Source organism: Halichoerus grypus, chromosome 14, assembly GCF_964656455.1.
Source record: "Halichoerus grypus chromosome 14, mHalGry1.hap1.1, whole genome shotgun sequence".
NCBI classification, from domain to species: domain Eukaryota; kingdom Metazoa; phylum Chordata; class Mammalia; order Carnivora; family Phocidae; genus Halichoerus; species Halichoerus grypus.
In genome coordinates, this window is record NC_135725.1 from 82605372 (window position 1) to 82627237 (window position 21866).

General features: G+C 41.6%; 1 protein-coding gene across 4 annotated transcripts in view; it reads right to left on the bottom strand.

The window, feature by feature from the left end:
• STRBP (spermatid perinuclear RNA binding protein) overlaps positions 1–20354 on the bottom strand; it is a 140958-nt gene extending 120604 nt beyond the window's left edge. For 3 of the 4 annotated variants that reach the window (XM_036107865.2, XM_036107863.2, XM_036107864.2), the window contains exon 1: positions 20188–20353. The gene's annotated coding sequence lies outside the window, so the exon portion shown is untranslated. Of the gene's footprint in view, positions 1–20187 lie in introns of all 4 variants that reach the window. The other variant, XM_036107866.2, reaches the window with a different exon arrangement.
• Between the last annotated feature and the right edge of the window lie 1512 nt (positions 20355–21866).

Here is a 21866-nt window from a genome sequence, read left to right on the forward strand (position 1 = left end):
GCTGACTGCCAGTACAAATGAATTTTTTTCCTCACACAAGCTTTGTAAGCCACAATACTCTTTCAAAAGTGACTGTAACCATATTATTCAATCAAAGAGTAATGTATTAGAAAGTAAAGGTAAGTCAATTCTTGGCCTAAAACAAGCTGTAAAAGCCCACAAACTGTTCTTCACCAATATAGTAAAATGTCACCTTGAAAAAGAGATCTTGAAAATTTTAATTCATTTTTATTTTACCATGATTTCATCAAGCAATTAAGTAATCAAATGACTAAATCATTAAAAAAAAAAAAAAACCCTCTGGAATTCAAACACAAACCAATACATGTAAAAAGGGAGAATAACCACCATCCAACTCCCCTCAGCCACACACACACACACACACACACACACACACACACACACACACACCCATCCTTTGAAAAGTAGCTAAATATTCCAAAAATATTAACTTACTGCCCAAATGGAAAGGTAAAAAATAACACCTTGGAGATAGATGAGGGTTCAAATCCCAGCTATACAATTTAACTAGTAAGAACCTTGAGCAACTAACCATTGCCAGCCTCACTTTTCCCATTATAAAATGGAAATATCATTACTCACCTCATAGTGAAACTGTTGCGAAGATCTAAAGAGGCAATGCATGTAAAGCACTTAGCACAGTGCCTAAAACACAGTAAGAAGCACTCCACACATGGAGACCAGAACAGTTGAATTAGTACCACTTAACAAATGGATGTCAGAAATGGACTAAGAAGTTAAATGTCTTATCAAACTGGTACATTAGAGATAATTCAGAGTTGAACAGGCTGTAACAACAGCAACAACAGTAACAATAGCTACCATGAGTGCCTTCTAGCACTAGGCACTTTATAAATATGTTTTAAAAATCTTTATAACAGGGGCACCTGGGTGGCTCAGTTCGTTGGGTGTCTGCCTTCAGCTCAGGTCATGATCCCAGGGTCCTGGAATCGAGCCCCACATCAGGGTCCCTGCTATGCAGGGAGCCTGCTTCTTCCTCTCCCTCTGCCATTCCCTCTGCTTGTACTCTCTCTCTCTCAAATAAATAAATAAAATCTTTAAAAAAAAAAATCTCTATAACAATCCAATAAGGGAACAACCAAGCACAAAGTATACACAGGTACTTTAGGGAGCATTAAAATATTTCTACAAAGTCTTGAGTGGAGATATTTACACTCTGTATATATATTTGTATATATTTTTCCCTAAAGAAAAGGATCAATTTTTTATTCTATTTTGAGCATATATACACATATTCTAATATGTACAAATAACGTATTACTCATATGTATGTGTTCTTGGCAGATTTTAATCTTGTTTTCTTATCTACCAAATAGTGATAACATTTTGATAGATGTTTGATAGATCTATCCTACCCACAACACAGTGAATTAGTCTAAAAAAAGAAAGCAAATAATCTCTAAAAAATACTGGAAACCATACAATCCTACAAAAACAGGACAACAATGTAAGAATAGAAATATAAACTGCAACTTAATTTTACAAGCCTAGCTTAATTATTCTATATGCATTTTCCAGTCTAGCCTAACTGACGTAATGACTATCTGAACAAGCACTGCAGTTTTCTTCCATAAAGACAATGGCCTCCTCTCTCCACCTATTTAAAACTCATTCTACCCAGTACTGTATGTCACACTTGTTACCAGAGAACACTGTATTGTTATCTTTTCATGAAAGTATGTCTTACCTCTCCAGCTAGACTGTAAACTACTGAAAAGGAATCCTTTTTCATAATGTGTATCTTTGGTAGCACCTCAACATAATGCCTTGTCTATAAAAAGCACTAAAATGTTCAATGGCCAATTCACTGCATTTCAAAACAAAGAATAAGATGGTTTCTAAGACTAGGGTTTGTACAACAATCCATTCAATCCATTAAAATTTCCAGATTATCCATTATTAAAGCTGCAATCTGCAAGCCTGCTCATTACCTTTAGTCAGTTAACCTTTAGTTAATCTAACTCCATGGTTCTCAAATTGTGACCCAGGCCCTCTAGGGGTATTCAGGACCCCTTCAGGGGCATACAAAGCCAAAAGTATTTTCAAAGTAGTAGTAAGGCATTATGTGCCTTTTTAACTCCCTCTCATGAATGTAGCTTTCCAGAGACTACATAATGTGTAGAGATATATAATGAAATGTGTCACATTTGGAAGCTCAACATAATTCAGTGAACCAACACTTTCCAAATGACCAACACATGATATTATGAAATCATGTATGGATAAAAGATCCATTCGAAATGCAACAGACTATGGGATTTTAATGTAACAGAATATGAAAAGTTCACTGATCTGGCTTCAGATTCCTTCAAGAAACTACCATTTGTCAAGTTTTCAGATAGTATCAAAGAATATCCACAACTATCTGAAAAGGCTATTAAAATACTCCTCCCCTTTTCCAACTGCAAATCTTGTGAAGCCTAATTTTCTTCTTTATACACTTCAACCAGAACAAAAGAACCCAACAGGCTAAATGCAGCAGCAGCTATCAGAACCCAGCTGTCTTCTATTAAGCTACACATTAATGAGATTTGCAAAAATGTAAAGCAATGCCACTCATCTCACTAAATTTTTTCGTTGTTGAAAAGTTATTTTACGGGCACCTGGGTGGCTCAGTTGGTTGAGCGACGGCCTTCGGCTCAGGTCATGATCCCGGGGTCCTGGGATCAAGTCCCACATCGGGCTCCCCCTGCTCTGCAGGGAGACTGCTTCTCCCTCTCCCTGCCACTCCCCCTGCTTTTGTTCTCTCTCTGTCAAATAAATAAAATCTTTAAAAAAAAGAAAAAGTTATTTTCATAAAAAACCTATCATTTGTAGGAAGCGGGTGAAATAGGTAGATACTGGTCAATGGGTATAGTTGTACTTATGTAGGATGAGTAAGTCTAGACATCTACTGTAAACCATGATAGATATAGTTAATAATACTGTATGGATACTGGAAATTTGATCGGAGTAGATTTTAGGTGCTCTCACCTCCCCCCAACACACACACACGTAACTATATGAGAAATGGAGATGTTAATTAAGTTGACTGTTGTAACCATTCACTAGGTGTGTGTATATCAAAACATCATGTTGTACGTCCAAAATATATACAACTTTTTTTTTTAAAGTAGGTCACCAAACATCTGCAGTATGAAAGAGAGAGAGAATTTATAACTGCATAAAAATAGTTATGAAAGAATACATGCTAAATTGTTGACTGCAGGGGTGGAATGTGTATATGACAGGAATGAAATAATTTCATTTTTACTTTGATTCTATATTATTTTAATTTACATGTACTACACTTCTATAATTTGAAACAAAAAATTAGAAACCTAAAATCTTAAAATATATATTTATACACATATTTGTATATAATTTGTATTAACATACAATGGTTACTATTTTTAAATGAACAAATATGTAAATTTTATCTGATATAATTTCTAAAAATCCAAATATCAACAGATAGAACACATAAACAAGGGATCTTTGGGGTCCTCAATAATTTTTGAAGAGTATAAAGTACTACTGAGTTCAAAATTACTGGGTTAGGCTGGCCTAACTAAATTTACGCTGATTTGGATGTTCCTCACACTAGCTCCGTTTCACTTGAGAAATGCAAAAATTTCCCAGAAAAGAACCATGTCAACACTGTACAACTTGGAGCAGTATTCACTAAGCTCTTGATGAATGTTTTGCACTCGTTTTGCAGTAAGCGGTCCTCCTACAATGAACAACTACTTAGATTTTCAGTGAAAGGATTTGGCAAAAACATCAACCGTTCTCATTGATTCCCATTTCATAAAGAATAATCACTTAGCCATATGACCTGTTTTAAGTAATCAAGAAAAACAGTACAACATAACAGACAGCATTTATTGAGCCCGTAACATATGCCAGGCACTATACTTTACTTACATTATCTCAAATCCTCACAACCCTGCAAACATATAACAGAGCAGCAAAGAGACTCAGACGTACTTGTCAAAGGTCACACAGTTAATAAATGGTGGAATCAGGACTCAGAACCAGGACTGTGTGACTCCAAAGTCCAGCGCTCTCTCCACTCTACCAGGTTAGCTTCATAACCCTAGACTGGAAATCAAACCTGTCGCTTATTGTGTCCTTGAGCAAGTCACAACTTCTCTCAGCCAGTTTTCTCATCTACAAGATAAGAGGGTTAAGTCTAACTGATCTCCAAAGTCCCCTCCATAGCTAATATTCTTGGATTATGATTCATCACAACTTCAACCCCACAGTTTTAGAGTAAAAAGGTCCTCTGTATCCTTTTCTGAACAGAATAAGAGAAGCGATACAAATAATGGGGAAGTAATGGGTAAAATTTATAGACCAGGATATAGCTCTTCATGCTTTAATATTAATAATTATCATAAAATATACTATAAACACTAAGCAGGCACTCTGTACTCCTTTCATTCCAGGCAACCAGAGCTTCCTTCTTTGACAAAAGCTTGGGCATTCTGCCAGCAGACATCTCTGAAGGTGGTAAGAACCTGTTAGCATGCAGCACAGGAATACCTAACTGAAGGATTGCTATGGGAAGCAAATGCCTCATTATTAACCTCTATAGGAAGCACCATCTAGTCTTTGAGGCAAATTATACAATAATCAATGGAGATCTTTGCCAAGCATTTCTGAGAAAAGGAGAGCAAGCTACAGGAACAACTGAAAACTGACACATGGCACTTCAACACACACAAAGAAACAAAAAATCCAAGAAGAAATGTATTGATTGCAGGACAGTGTACATTAGGAGACAAGGTTTTACCCTATTTGCATACACTGATATTTGTCTAGGCTACCAAAATTTAAGACTTCTTCCTGCAACGGCTACAAACTGAACACGATTTATTAGTATGTGCCAGACACTGTGCTGAGCCCTGTGAGACATTACCCCCTAATCCTATTCTACACAATTGTCAGATATTATATTCATTTTTAAAAGGTGAAAGAAGGTCTTACATGTAGTAAGTGGGAGAGAAAGGATTTGAAAATAAATCTGACCAACTCCAAGGCCTGTGTTCTTTACAACATATTTTGGCTGGTTCCAGAGTGAATAAAACCTCATCTCTAGGTCAAAACAGAAAAATAATGTGTAATGTTTGAGTCAAGTTACAAGGGCATTTTAAAATTTTTAAATAAAGTTTTTAAAAGCCTGAAATCCATTTATGGAAGTATCTACTATTTAGATATTAGCAAAAGTCACAAGGTCACTGTCAAAAATCTATACTTCTTTGGATAACTATCAATACACTTAAACTCAGGACATTTCAAATGGCTGCTGTATAGCTTACATTCCTGCTATTCTCACAGAATCTAAAAAAAAAATCTCTTTTGTCAGGGCGCCTGGGTGGCTCAGTTGGTTAAGCAACTGCCTTCAGCTCAGGTCAGGATCTCAGGGTCCTGGGATCGAGCCCCACATGGGCTTCTTGCTCAGCAGGGAGCTTGCTTCTCCCTCTCCCTCTGCTGCTACCCCTGCTTGTGCTCTGTCAAATAAATAAATAAAAAACCTTTAAAAATCAATCAATCTCTTTTGTCTAAGTAGCCAGGAAGCTATCTTTTACGTTACCATCCCTTTTAGCCTAACCTAGCATAGTGAAGCAAATTACTCCAGAAGTTATGTCATTCAAAACACAGTAGAAATATGGCAAGGGGGGCGCCTGACTGGCTCAGTCGGTAGAGCATGTGACTCTTAATCTCGGGGTTGTGGGTTTGAGCACCAGACTGGGTGTACAGATTACTAAAAAAATAAAATCTTAAAAAAAAAAAAAAGGAAGGAGAAAAAAAGAAAAATGACAAGGTTTACTAGGTGACTTACTAGCCACTTGAAGAAGAATGACTGAAAACTGGCCTATTAAAGTTCTTTCAAACTTTAAAAAAGCTAAAAGGAAGGGTTTTCTTAATTGGGGCAAAAGTATAATTACAAAACCCTTCAACACACACAATTTGAGTTATTCTTCATTGAAAGTGAAGTATCTTATCTAAGATACTTCTTAAAAGTATCTTAAAATGGGAAATCAATCAAGTTCCGATACTGTTAAGACTACTATTAACTACTCAGCAAATTAACTTATGATTTTAAAATAATGAGCAGGGAAAGAAAGAATTTCAAAACACAAAATCTCAGAAGCTACAATTTCTTCTAATTGCTTATAATGTCCACTAAAGAGTTCCAAAGGTTATTTCATACTTTGCTTTTCTCATATGGAATACAGATCACAAGTGGTCAGGAGAAAGTGGCTATACTGCAACCAGCAAACTCAATCCCCCTTCCCTTACACACTGTCCTGCTAAAAGAGTACCAGGTCCCCCATACAAGATGATCCCTTCTATTTGTTGCTTTTTGCCTGTCTACTCCCAAATTTAGTGAACACCCAACTCTTGGAACCAAATAGACATGGATTTGAATCCCAGGTCCACAACTTACCAATTAAGTGATTCTGAACTTACTCAACAAGCCTCCGTTTTCTTTTTTTTTTCCCTAAGATTTTATTTGAGAGAGAGAGAGAGAGAGCGCACACGAGCAGGCGGAGGGGTAGAGGGAGAAGCAGGATCTCCACTGAGCTGGGAGCCCAACGTAGGGCTCAATCGCAGGGCCCTGGGATCACGACCTCAGACGCTCAACTGACTGAGCAGAGCCACCCAGGTGCCCCAAGCCTCCGTTTCCTTTTCTGAACAAGAGCAACCACTTTAAAAGGCTAGTGTGAAGATTAGAGATAATATGCATAATGCATACCTATTATTAGTATTGTTAATCATTATGTGTCTTTCTTTTTTAATGTTGCCATTGTTTGTAAGTGTAATACATCCACTACTAATTAACATAAAGAGGATTCACTTTATTTCTCACTGGCAAACCAGAGACAGGTAGCAAAGCGCTAGGAGTGACCACTAATATGAAACCTGCTATTGTCAACCTTGTCATAGAAAAGACTTTTAATTGTTTAAAGATTTTTATTCTAATTGCTTAAAAATTTTTCAAACTGCTTAATGGGTCAGGAGTTTCATTCACTTTGGAGTGATGGGAATGTTTTGGAACTAGAGAGGGTCGTGGTTCCTAGACAATGTGAATGTACTAAATGCCACTGAACTCTTCAGTTTGAAATGGTTAATTTAAAAAAAATTAATTTTCAGAGGGAAAGAGGAAAAAAGTACCATAATTATTCCTACTGAACATCATTAGATGCCAGTAATGTGACCAGTTAAACTGAGTTTATTCGAGGTTTTCTGGTCCACATTTCTAAAGCAGCAGCCTGACATAGTGGAAGGAGCCCAAGCCTGGAGGTCGAGAAATGTACCTCTCACCCCAACTACGCCACTAGCTATTTGTGTGATTCTGGACAAGTCCCTTAACCACTCAGGATATATCCTGAATTCTTCATCTGTCAAAGAACAAAGCAGGGCTAAAAGAACCTCAAAGGTTTCTCACAAGATGCTATACTTTATATTCTTTACAAACCGATTATGTGAAATAAAATTACCTAGATTAAAAAAAAAAAAGTTTAACTACAATATATGCTAAACCTGACAAACTAAAAGCCACCACACGTCCGCTGAGCTTAAATGTGTTATCCTATATAGGAAAATCTTCTCATTTCAGGGTAATTGGGTCCTACTGACTCCTATTTACTGGAAACAAAAACAGATCCTATAATGACAGTGCCAAAATCTTATTCACTGACATTATGATCTAAGCACAAAGGAAAAGACTTAATTCAGAGATGACTAATGTGGTAAGCTCAAGGTCACCATGATAAAACAAGCTGGTGAACTACAAGTTTTTAAATAATAAACTCAATGATGTCTTTTTATCCAACTATTAAAAATGCATTAAGTATAAAAATATAAATATAATGCATTAGATAGCCTATAAATAAAAATTATATACATTAATCAAAATTATTTTGCAAATATGTCTTTTTTCCTATAAATGACCTTCAGACTAAAAACTCCTGCTACAAGCCTCTGAAAAGGTTATAATCTAAAGGAATCTTATTCTGTTCTTGACTACGCCTAGAAGAGAAGCTAAATCCTCTAGTATCTTCTGGTATTTTGTTAAGTGTAGGTTGTTAAAGACATGTTTTGGCAACTAACACTTTAACTACCATTAATTAGGGTGGAAGGCTTGCCTTCCTCCAATGTGCTTCTAAATCCTTAGGGTAAGGAGGCGGGGGTTGGCATGATCATGCAAACCTGTTAACTCAACAGGATCTCAACAAAGTGATGGAGGTGACTAGTTGGGAACTCTGATCTGTTGTTTTGTTTTTTAATATTTTATTTATTTGAGAGAGAGCAGAGCGAGAGAGAGCAGAGAGAGAGAGAGCACACCAGCAGGGGAGGGGGGAGGGGGAGGGGGGCAGAAGGAGAGGGAGAAGCAGGCTCCCCACTGAGCAGGGAGCCAGATGTGGGCTGGATCCCAGGACCCTGGGATCATGACCCGAGCCAAAAACAGATGCTTAACCAACTGAGCCACCCAGGTGCCCCTCATCTGTTGTTTGCAAAAGGATGGGACAGACACAGTTTAGATACCCAAAGCCCATGAAGCAGTAAAGGAAAGCTCAAAGGATGACATCTAAGTTGTAACAAACTGCTGAGAATACATGAAGTGCTTTACAACCTAGAGCAACTTATCTGACAAACTTAGTGAAACAAGTGGAGACACTTACAAATCAAAAGAAGTCTGGATGCCTTATCAGAAGTTTTCCAAATCAATTATCTAGATTCAGACCTCAGTAACAGATTCAAAATCAAGTCTTCTCTTTCTGGCAGTTAGTATCAAAATGAAAGCATAAAGCCACAGATGCACATCCTTTCTAAACATTCCTAATTTTCTTTTTTATCAAAACAATCATCACCTGAATGTCACCACCACACTGGCAAACTCAATACCGAAACTAAACTAAACTTGCCTCCTGGTGCCACTTATGTTGGATTCCCTACTTCTCTTCAGGGCACCCTAGCCGGCCCAATCAACCGGGCTTAAAACCCGTAGACTTGTCACTCAGCCCTCACAACCAGTTACCAAGTTTCATCAGTTTCAAGACATCCCTTCTATACCCTTTCCACTACTTTTAGCCCTTTTTTCCTTCAAACTAGTACAATAGCGTCATAATCAATGTATGCATTTCAGCCTCTCTTTTCACATAAAGTTATCAAATTCATAAATATAGCCCTAATAATACCATCCCTCCACTCTTGCTCAAAAACCTTTCACTGAAGCCTCACTGTCAACAAAGTAAACTCTGAGTTCCTCACCCTTGCATTCAAGGCCTTCCATCCGTGGCTCCAACATTCCTCTCCAAACTTACGCTCTTACCAATTCCTTTGATATTCCCTCACCTTTAACTACTGAACCACTTATTCTTTCTCAAAAAAAATCTTGAGCATTCTTATTTTGCTAATGCAGTTTCCTCCATATGTAATTCTCTTCCCTATTTTCTCATCTAATCCTACTTGTTTTCCGTGGCTCAGTACAGATGTACATATCACATCCTCTCTAAAGTCTCTCCCTTATCTCCCTTAGCTAGAAATAATTTCTTGCTCTTCTGAATTCCTGGACCATTTTATCTAAGGTCTTACCTTTAAAACACACACACACACACACACACACACACACACACCCACCCCATCATCTATCCTAACAGACTGTAAGCTCTTAAAGGTCAGGGTCTATGTGTACTTTATTCTTGTATCCTCCCCATCCAACTAGCACAGTGCATAATATTCAAAATTATGATGAATTAATAATAAAACCAACAGCAGTCCTATGAAAGGATACTCATTAAGAAGAAAAACACATCATAAAGACCTCAAGGTACATAGTATTCCATAGGAAAAACTGAAATTCCAACTATAGCACCTTTACCAAATAACAGGCTACAACTAATAAAAGAATAATTCAGTCAACAAATAGTCAACGACCTACTTAGTGCCAGGCACTGTTCTAGATGCTTAGAATCTACAGAATACAAAACCAATATTAACCCTTACCTTTATGGAGCTCTTACTCCAGTAAAGGTAAAAGGGCAATACACAAAATAAGTAAAATATAAGTTAAATGGTTTAAGCGGTAACGAGAAAAAGAAGGTGGAAAAGGAAGGCTGGGGAGGGCCAGAAATGGAGGAGCTGCCATTTTAACAGGGTAGAAAGGGAAGGCTTCACCAGAAAGGGCAGATATGCACAAAGACCTGACAAAGATGGAGCAATCATATATCTGGGTAACAGCATTCTAGGCAGGGCAAACAGCAAGTGCAAAGGACCTAAGACAGGAATATATGCCTGGCACATCAAAGAAACAGCAAGAAGGCCACTATGGCCAGAATGGAATAAGCAAAAAGTAAGAGATGAGGTCAGAGGAAAGAAAAGGGTATCTGAGCACATAAGACCTTGACAGGACTTAGCTTTTTATTCCAAGCAAGACAGGGAATCACCAAAGGGTTCTGACCAGAAAGAGACAAAATCTGACTTACCTTTTTAAAAGGATCATTCTTGCTATGGTATTGAGAACAGAATATGAAGGGGCAAGAGGAAAAAGGGCTACTGCAATAATTCAAAAAACTGATGTAAACTTAAATCAGTAGAGGTGATGAAAAACGGTCAGAGTCTGGCTATATTTTGGAGGTAGAACTGGCAAGATTTCCTGATGGGTCAGATGTAGCGTGTGAGAGTCAAGGACAACTCTTTTGGCCTGAGCAACTAGAAAGATGGAGAAAGTTGCTATTTACTCAAACATGGAATACCACAAGAGGGGCGGATGAAAGAGGGGGCAGGGTAAAGATCAGGAGTTTGGTTTGCGACAAGTTTAGTTTGAAATGCCAATAAAATATTTAAGTGGAGGTGTCAATACAGGCAGTAAGACATACAAGTCTGGAGTTTCAGAGATAAGAATTTGAGAATCATCAGCATACACACAGTATTAAAGCCATAAGATTGGATGAAATCACCAGGGGAATGAGAATAAAGAGCAGAGATCCCAGGTGGTCCAATATTAAGAGGCAGTAGTTATGAAGAAGACCCAACAAGGGAGAAGCCAAGGAGATAGGAGGAAAACCAACAGAATATGGTATCCCAGAAACCAGAGCAGAAAGTATTTCAAGGAAGGAGACATCCACTGCACCAAACGCTGCTAATGGGTCAAGTAAGAAACTTGGTGGTTTCGACAAGAGCAGTTTCAGTAGAGTAATTAGGTTGAAAGTCTCATTATTATAGGTTCAGGAGAGAACAGAACTGAAGATGAGTAGAAACAACTTTTTCAAGAAGTTGAGAAATTGGGTTGCATCTACAAGAAACAGCATGGTCAAGAAAGGGTTGTTTAAAAAAAATAGATGAAATAACAGCATGTGTATGCTGACTAGAATGAGCCACTAGACAGGAGAATGATAATGTTGCAGGAGAGAGGGGGAGAACAGACATGATTTCAACTGCTATAGAATTTCACTAAAAGAGTCAAACAGCCCAATGAAGATAAATTTCACTAGCTTAGTGGGCAGTAATTCCAGAGTACTATTATTCTTTGTGATACTACAGAAGGAAGGAGGGCAGCCCATAATCCTAATTCACATGCCATAGGAAGCTCAGAAGAGAGGCTGGGCGATTTACTAACATTCATGTTAGGCCTTTTATATGTTATTTCATTTAAGCTCAAAATAACTTCATGAGGTATTATCTTTATGTTACAGATAAGGAACCAGAAGCTCAGAGAGAGCAAGTAATTTGATTAACACACAAAGCTGGTGAGTGGTAGAGCTATGTTTCAAATCCAGCTCCTCCTGAGCATTAGATAAAGAATTATAGTTACTTTAGACAGTTAAGATTTTTGTGGTTATATCTTTTTTTAGGTTCCTATCTATTAGAAATACATACTGAAGTATTTATGGATGAAAGTATATGATGTCTAAGATTTACTGTAAATATTCCAACAAAAACAACAGAAAGTAATTGTGAGTGAGGGGTAGATGAAACAAAAGCAGCAAAATACTGGTAATTGTTGAAGCTAGTTGACGGGTACATGAAAGTTCATTGTACTGTTCTCTTTCATGTACATTTGAACATGCCATGGTAAAAAAAATAAAAATCCAGGTGCTTCTGAGTCAAATTTTTCTCATTACTACAAAGTGTGCCCTTAATTTCTTCTTCAGTCCTCCCTTCAAAAAAAAATGTTATGTGCTTCAGAGCTTACAAACAGTTTTCTTTTCTTCTTTAATCCTCACTGTAACTGTAATTTAGGGGTTTTATTCCAATTTTATACATGAGGAGAGAGAACTACAACTAGTAAATAACAGGATCAGACCTCAAAGCCAAGTCTTCTGGTGTCAACAACATTGTACTACCCAATACAGCAGTCAAGGTTGCACACAGGATCATCTCTAGGAATAACCTAGTGCTAGCCCTTTTCTTCAAATTCATTACTACTGCATAATCCTGGGGCCCCAAATTTCCTAGGAAGGCCACACATTACTGCAGGCAGTCCTTGAAAAGACTTGACTAAAAGAAGATTTCAAATTTGCCCAGCCATCAACCTTCCTGGCCAAATTTGGGAACCAACAGGAACCTCTGAAAGGGTATTCTGAAAGTCTGCCTATCTCTGCTCTAGAGTCAACTCTGTGCCTCCATTTCTCTAAACGTAACACTCCTGTTCACCCACATTATACTCCCACAGGGACCAAAGTCCAGGTATGTGAACCCTGAGCGCTAGAAATAAAGAACACTACCAAACAATAATACTGACCAAAGTCAGTTTTGAAGATTTTATTTTTTAAGTAATCTCTACACCCAACATGGGGCTGGAACTTAACAACCCTGCGATCAAGAGTCACATGCTCTATCCACTAAGCCAGCCAGGTGCCCCTCAAAAGCCAATTTTGTGTAACTCCACAACATTTACCACAAAGCTGGCATATCAAAGAGCATCACAGTTAATAATTATCTTTAAGATACCATCTTTTTAAAAGCCTCATCACTAATATGTTTGATATCTGTTCTTCCATACTAACCTTGACATTAAAAGTTTATTTACAGCTTGCTTCAAAAACAACTGAAAATATACATACCAAGGGTTCCAAATGTTATTCTCTCCAGCCGCTAACCTATATTATCAAAATTGTAACACCTTTCCTCTCTAGTTCACTAGCTTTGCTAACTAAAACTGAATTGTCCAGAGTTAAGACAAGAGCTACCCAGTACCCTATACTTCATTATGTAAAAATGTAGTTTGTCTAAGTTGTACAAAAGCCTATGATTAGATGCAATGTTTGAGGAGTTGTTTTTTTTTTTTAAAGATTTTATTTATTTATTTGACAGAGAGAGACACAGTGAGAGAGGGAACACAAGCAGGGGGAGTGGGAGAGGGAGAAGCAGGGGGAGTGGGAGAGGGAGAAGCAGGCTTCCCACCAAGCAGGGAGCCCGATGTGGGGCTCGATCCCAGGACCCTGGGATCATGGCCTGAGCCGAAGGCAGACGCTTAACGACTGAGCCACCCAGGTGCCCCTGAGTTTTATATTTACTTGGAATTATAAACATCGTAAGAATAAACTGCCTCCATCTTAACTGTTAGAAACAAACCACCCCTTTACCAGGTCACTACCTAGGTAACCAAAGTTATAGACTCCATTTGCACATTAAGGGCCAATCTATCTAGGGAAAGATCTATTCTTTACTGAAAACAGTATTATAGAGCCCTACTAAGAAATCTTAGGTCTGGCACAAAACGTGCCTTTGAGCCAAAAGTCAATGCATGTTTGTTGAATTAAATTGGTAGGACAGGTAAGCATAATTTAAAAAAAAAAAAAATCTAAACAGGGTCTTTCAGGACAATTACTATTTGCCTTACGTCAATAGTATTAATATGGTTAAATTCAATTTTTAACAAAATGCTGATCTGCCTAATAGGGTATCGTGAAAAGTCCTGGTACCTGGAAAACTGCAAAGAACAGGAAATTCTGCAGGTGCAGTAAGAAACTACATCTTATCCATGACCCAGAAACGCCTCAGAATTTATTACACAACCTGCTGCAGAATTCTCACTCTTCAAATGGAAATGAACCATGAAGTCACACAATGCAAGGCTGTGATTTTATTATTGATATAATCAACTATACCCTTTCGAGTTGTGCTAAAGTTAACTCAAGAAAGCAGATGTTCGACACAGCATTAGTTATGTCAGAAGTTAAGAGAATTTTAATATCAAATAACTAAAATTTAGGATGGCATTCATTTACTCAGCAACACACATATATGGAATGTCTTTTGTGAGACAGACACCATACTTCTCAAAAATGATGTATTTCAAGGACCCTTAAAACAAGAAATACATCAAATTAGGCATGAAAGTGACAAATCAGGTCATGTGGTTACCTCATTATTCAATGCAAGACCTAAAAGTTACAGACTTGCAGATCTTTCAGGCTTAAACCATTTAAATATTTATATCACCACTAATCTGGCCTCATCACTTCATTCTTTTCTGTTTTAACTGACATATAAATTTAACTTACATTTCCCCATAAAGTTTTCTAAAATTAGACTGGATTATGAAGCCTCTCATAATTACCTGTCAGAAACACTTTTTCTACAGCTGAACAAATTTTAAAAAACAACCAATTTTCCAATAAGAAGATCTATGCAAAACAAATGAAAACAGTAAGAGCAGTAAGACGGGTAATGGAGGTCCAAACTTGTTATATAAGAGAGTACACTATTAAGAATAGATCAGCTGGGTGCCTGGCTGGCTCAGCTGGTGGAGCCAGTGGCTCTTGATCTTGGGGTTGTGGGTTTGAGCCCCACGTTGGGTATGGAGATTACTTAAAAATCAAATCTTTTTTTTTTTTTTTAAGATTTTATTTATTTATTTGACAGAGAGAGACACAGCGAGAGAGGGAAAACAGCAGGGGGAGTGGGAGAGGGAGAAGCAGGCTTCCCACTGAGCAAGGAGCCCGATGCGGGGCCCAATCCCAGACATCTAACGACTGAGCCACCCAGGTGCCCCAAAAATCAAATCTTTAAAGGGGAGCCTGACTGGCTCGGTCAGTTGGGCATCCAACTCTTGGTTTTAGCTCAGGTCATGATCTCAGGGTCCTGAGACTGAGCCCTATGTTGGGCTTCGCACTCACTGGGGAGTCTGAGATTCTCTCTCCCTTTCCTTCCGCCCCTCCCCCCCCTCCCCCCCAAAATAAATAAATCTTTAAAATAAAATAAAATCTTCAAAAGGAAAAAAAAAAGATCAGCTAGCACAAAAGACTACTATCAGGGCTGGGTATTACCAAGCTCAAGCAAATTAATGTCTAAAATGTCTTACTATTTACATTTTTGCAATGTCAATCATAACCAGCATCTAGAGGCTTTTCACAACTAATAAACATTTTAAAAGCATTTAAATATCATTCCTCCTCAAACAGCGCATAACCTGTCAATAGGCTTGGAAATGTCAAAAGGATGGGTATTTGAGAACTAAAATTTAAAAAAGGAAGAAGTATTCAATAAATCTAGAGGAAGTTTAATGCCACTAGAAGAGGGATAGCTCTATTTTTCTGTTCAAGTCACTTAGAATTAGTTGATTTTCTGCAAAATACACAGGAAAATGTATTTATTATTCCTGGTTTAGGAAGTGAATTCACTGAGTGAGAGAAGTGCTCATCTCTGGAAATTCATGCTTAGAAGCGATGTCAGGCTATAGCCACAATGCAGAATGTCACTCACAATCTTCTGCTCATACTCAAGAATTCAAATCGGCACCAACACTCAACTACAGAAATGAACCAGAAAAGATAAGGAGACAGTAGAGCAAAGAATGAACAAACTTCAATTTGCAGACATCTCTGATATTCAGAGAAGTTTCATCTCTATCCAAGTTTCTCACTACAAATTAACCCACCTACTGCCAAATTCTGAAGCACCAATTATTATTTGACCAAAATAAAAAGAAAAAAGGAGCTAAGGAAATAACACCTATCCCCATATTTACATAGTTCTAATCTTCCTGAAAGACTTATACTTGTTTTATATAAACCATCTCAATTCTCATGGGAGGTAGACAGAGTCAGGTTTCTGGAGGAAAACAAGCACAAAGGGATTAAGTATCTTGTCCAGCAAGTCACCAGTGAAAATAAAACCAGACCCAATTATTTAGCCTACAAAGTCTAAATAACCTGCTTTCCTTGGTTCATAAACTTAGGACAATATTTTCAAGTGCCTACTAACTATCCCAAACCATAGAACTTCACGGAACAATACATATAATCAGAACACTGTGCCAGAATTGAGTATTCTGAGCAAGAAAATACTGCTTGCCCCAAATCAATAAAATGAACTAACACAATAGACTTAAAAAATGCAAGAAAGAAACAATAGCCATATTGGAGAGAATTTTCAAAGGTCACTCTATTCATCTTATATCCTACTGCTCAAATTCTCTGCCAGGGAGCCAAAGGGGCCAAACATGCTCCTTATAACATATCCTACACGTATATCAAATCTCAAAATACTGCAAAGAATTTCAATGAAAGGCATATTATGCTTGAAAAACCTTTCCCTCCAAAATAAAATCTTATAGCAATGCCTTCAGAACATTATTTTGTTGCCTTCATGATGCACTTTAAATCTGGATTTTTTTTTTTTTAAAGATTTTATTTATTTATTTGACAGAGAGAGCCAGAGAGCACAAGTGGAGGGAATGGCAGAGGGAGAGGAACAAGAAGGCTCCCCACTAAGCAGGGAGCCTGACGTGGGGCTCGATCCCAGGACCCTGGGATCATGACCCAAGCCAAAGGCAGATGCTTAACCATCTGAGCCACCCGGGAGCCCCTAAATTTGGATTTTAAAAATGATTAGCTCCCAGTTTATTTTTTAAATATTTATATTTACAGATTCAGATTACTTAAAATGTGTTGTTCTGCTAAGCCCTCATTATGTTTAGGCAAGATTCCCACTTCCACTCAAACTTATTATTTGAACTTACAATGGCCGCATTAAGATACTTCCTAAACTGACAAAAGGAGAAAACTAATCAAACCAGAAAGCTTCCCAAGGTATCACAGCAGACCTTTTATTTGAAATCATACTAGGTACTACATTACACACTACATGAAACCCACAAAGTGATAATTGAAGTTATTTCTGCAACATGATGAAATAATTTTTTTGCAAAATCTGACAAGACTGAATTTTCAACTGTCAAAAGGGAAATCGTTTTCCAAGATTCTAGAAAACCCTGCTTACTAAGGCAGTCTCAAAGCAGTTTCCTTAATCCTTCCAAATCCCAAAGAATCTAACACAAGCCACAGAACACTGAATGAGACCTGCACTGAAATATCTGTGCTCAAACCCCTGAAGGTTATTTCCTGTGTCTGGCAAGCTGATTGGCTGTATGTCCACACAACCCCAAAAGTCTTTCCTCAATAAAGCCAACACTACACTCCCTAACTCAAATCAAAATACCAGAAAATCCAAAAGCCTCCAACCAAATTTTACTTGAACTATTTGGCAGAAAAAGCCAACAACCTAGGATCAGTTATTTGCAACCTTGAAAGAGACTTAAAGAATCGCAGATCTCCATTCCTGCCACTTTTAGGAGCTGGATGTACGTTACCCCTGTCTGCCTCTAGCATGGGACTCAGATATTACATCACTCAAAGCCTGAAAACTGCCCCATTACCCAGAAAGCACCAGGGTAGCTGAGACACTGCACCAAGGTATCCCTTCCTCCCTGATACAGCCTTCGAATGCTACAGACACTGGGCCCTGCTCTCTCACAGTTATCTTCACAAAGGCATCTGCCCTGCACCTGCAGCAATCCTATTTCTATTCACTTGTGGTGCACTCCACACAACCCTGTGTGGCTCTTCCATCTGCACATTTGTCAGTGCAATGCACTAGGACAATATCCCACCACATACCTCCTCCAAACTTGGGAGTGTGTACTACTCAGCTCTCCCTTATCCCTTCCCCATTCACAGAGTTCTGGAACTAAAATCGGGCTTCTTGATTTTTCTGATCCTAGAGGCATGAACTTCCAAATATGTACAGGGTTTAATGTCCTCCATTTTTCATTAATATCATTCCAGGATCCACATACATACACCACACACATTCTTCAGTTCTACGTACAGAATGTAATCCCCTCTCTTTAGTTTTGTTTTGGTTTTTGTTTTTTCAACTTCTGCACTCTGCCTTTTCTTTTATTTCCAGTGACCTAAAATTTTTGAACCCCTTTAATCTCTCAAGACTCAAAGTTTTCCAGTCTCTCCCCACTCTTCAGCACCCTGCTCCTGCTCCTTCCATTCTCTTCTAAGCAACCTGTTTTCCTAACTCTCTCAAACCTGAATAGTCATTTCCTGCCCCTAAACCTGGACAACCTGCTTCCCCTACCACCACCCCAACCCAATACACAACCTATCCCTTTCTAGTCACAGACACATCCACACACCTCCCTACCTTGCCCTTCTTTTACCCCATTATATACTATGCATTCTTCTACGTCCTCTACCCAAAAATATCCTGTTTTCCCCCCCATTCTTCCCTCTTTCCTGCCTATCCACTTCTCTACCAGACAAAATCTAGCACCCCCAAGCTATGCTTCCCTCCCTCTACACACTGTATGTACTCCAGACCTGCATCCTTCCCCTTCCAACCTATCCCCTCCTACCTCCCTCTACTGACTTCCCTTCACACACGTACCACCCCCCCACCCCTTCTTCTCCCTAACTTCCCTCCACACTTCTGCCCCCAAAACATTTCCTTCCATCTGTTTTCATACTTCACCTGCCACTCCAAGAACATTTCCCTCACCCCCTACACCTTTGGCCCTCTACCTCACACATACTCCACTCCACCTGTCCTCTGCAATGTCTCCCCAACCCCAAAGTTTCCTATCTTGCTGCTTCCCCACCTACATTTTTACTTCCCCTACCTACATCTATACTTCCCACAAGAACACTCTCCATTTCACTCACATCTGCTACCCGCTAAATACCCTGCATACCTCCTGTCCATCCCCATCATCCTACTCCACTGTCCTCACTTCTCTCAAACTCTGGCCCTGCTCCAATCACCTTCCTCCCCCCCCCCCCCCCCGCCCATACTGTTCTCCCCTGAGCACCACTCACCAGTGAGACACCTGTCTTCTCCCCCCTCCAACAACATGCCCTCCCTTCGCATGTCCCACGTGTCCAGCCTCAACACTCTCCTGCTTCCTTCTTGTCTTCCCTACACACCTCCTGACCAGACACAGTCCTCACATCCTTCACAGGTCTCCTGAAGCCTCTGGGCCTACCCTCACACACACCTCCCTGCAAACCTCCATTTCCCTCACCATCACTCCAGAGACCCCTAGACACCTCCCTCCCTCTCTCCCCACCACACTTCCCCCTACCTGCACATCTTCCTCCACATTTCCCTTCACATTTGTCCGGTGGCCTTCCTTAAATCTGCCCCCACTCCCTGCCCCTCACACGCAGCCCCGACCGGGACATCCGCTTCTTCCACTCCTCCCTCGAGTCCCTAATTTCCTCCTTCCATTCCCATCACGCTCGCCTCTACCCTCCCCAAAGCCTCCCTCACACCCTCCCGAACCCCCACAGACTGCCCCCCACCCGCCTGAATGTCCTCCATCCCTCTCGCACTCGCCCTGGCCCCACTGGGCCCCCGAACCTGCCCGAAGGCCCTCCCGCTCCGTTGGGCCGGATCCCTCCACCCTTCATTCTCCCCCAAGTCTGCCCACACCCTCCGCCAGCCCCCCAAGCCTCGCTCCCGGCCCCTGCCCCCAATGTCCTCCAACACCTGCCCGGAGCCTCTCGCCCTCCATCCTACCGAGACCCAGGGCGCCGGGTCCCCCCACGCTGCCCACGCCCTCCCCTCACTCGGGGCCGGGACCCCGTCCCCCCGAAGGTGAGGAAAGCTGCCCGCTGCCCTTGCCCGAAGCGGCCGGGGCACCGCAGCGGCGGCCACAATGCCAGAGCCACGGGGGCCGGGATTGCTCCCTGTTCTCCGCCGGGGCCGCCGCGGCCGCCGCCGCCGCTGCTAAGGACGCACAACAAACAATGCGGGGCCCGGGCCGGCTCCGCCAACCGCCTCAACCGCCGCCTCAACCGCCGCCCGCCCGGGACGGCCCGCCGCGCAGGCGCCTACCCCGCCGCCGCAGCCTACCCGCACCGCCGCGCTCTGCCCGCGCCCGGTCCCCGCTCCCGCTCCGCCGCCGCCGCCACCTCGTCCGCCCGCGTCTCCGGCTCCTCAGCCCAGCGGCGGCGGCTGCGGCGGCTGCTGCCCTGGTGGCGCTCGCGGCTCCGGTCTCCGCTTCGGCGGCGGCGGCAGCGGCGAGCACGTGACACCGCCCAGCGCGCCCATTGGCCGACACGGGGGGCGGGCCCGCGGCTGCTGGGGAACGGAAAGCCCGCCCCCTCGCTCGCCGCGCGCCCCCTCCACGCGCGCTCTGCCGTACCTGAGAGCGCCGGCCGGCGCCAGCCGGCGCCGTGCCGCGCCGCCGCCTGCGCCAACTGCGCACCTGGGAGCGCGCAGGGACCACACGCTGGTGGAGGCCGCATGCACCTGCGAGCGGACGCTTACGTAAGCTGCGTCCCCGCCTTTCTCCCGGCGCCAGGCCCCCGCCCGCTGCAGCACCTGAGCCCCGCTGCGCTAACAGCGTAACTGCTGCGGAGCGGGGACGAGCTGCGCAGAGAGGCAAGCGAAATGCACGGAAACTTCGTAACTTCCGAATCTGGGAGCGGCTCCCGGATGCCACTGCGAGCCGGCCTCTCCGGCCCCGCGCCCCAGTGGAGAGTGGCCCCCCCAGCCCCAGAGGCTAAGCAGCGGAGTAGGCTGCTCAACGCCTCCCCAGGTGGAGGACGGAGAGGCCAGTGGGCTTTGACTTGGTAAGAGGTTCTCTCCCAGCCTCCGCCCCGCTACACTTACCAGCTGTGTGACCTTGACCAAATTAGAGAACCATTCTGATCGTCAGTTTTATGGTAGGGAAACTAGGACAAAAATTCCGATTTAGAAGCTGTTGGAGAGATGGAAAAAGACAATAGGTGTGAATTCTCTCAGCACATAGCAGGCATGGAACAGAAGTTGCTGCTTAGTCAGCAACCACCTCTCCTTTTCCCACCCAATGGACCTACCTGGGATTGAGTTTGAGGCCAGGACCTCTCTGACCTCCTTATTGTTGTGTCAGATTTTGGCTGAAAATCTGTCTGAGGAGTGCTAAGGAAGAAATTAAGTTTTACTTTTTTGGTACAGCATTCTGCCAGCCAGTTCGGCCCCTTACTGAGTATCTGCTGCATGCCAGGTGCTGTGCTGGGTGTTAGGCTGCACAAGTGAATGAGACAAGGTCCTTGCCCTAAAGGAATTCCCAGCCTGGGGTGGGAAACAACCAGACCACCCAGCAGTAGGATTTGGAGAGCTGGGGGTCCAGGAGGGATCTCCCATAACAACCCCTTCTAGGCCTCTTCCCAGTTTTGTAACATGCCAGATTCAAATGTTTTAACAGCTCTACTTCATTTGCAAGATAAAGTTTGAATACTCTAAAAAGTTTTGGTGATCTGGCCTTAAGTTTCAAGGTGCATGCCCTTCCCTTTGCCCCTCCTTCAGGCCACCTTGACCCTCCAGCTACACTGAACTTCAGCACTGTAGTTGCCAGAGCCTGTAACACTTCTGAGCTGCCTGAGCCAGGGGCTAGGCCCCAAATCCCTTTCTACACCCTGTCCCCACCTCCAATCACCCTCACCTTTCTTTACCCTCCTGGAAGACTCCTCGGGGTTCCTAGTCAACTCGGAATGTATTCTCTCAAAACTTCTTTGGCTGCTTCAGACACATTGTCTAAATTCCTGCAC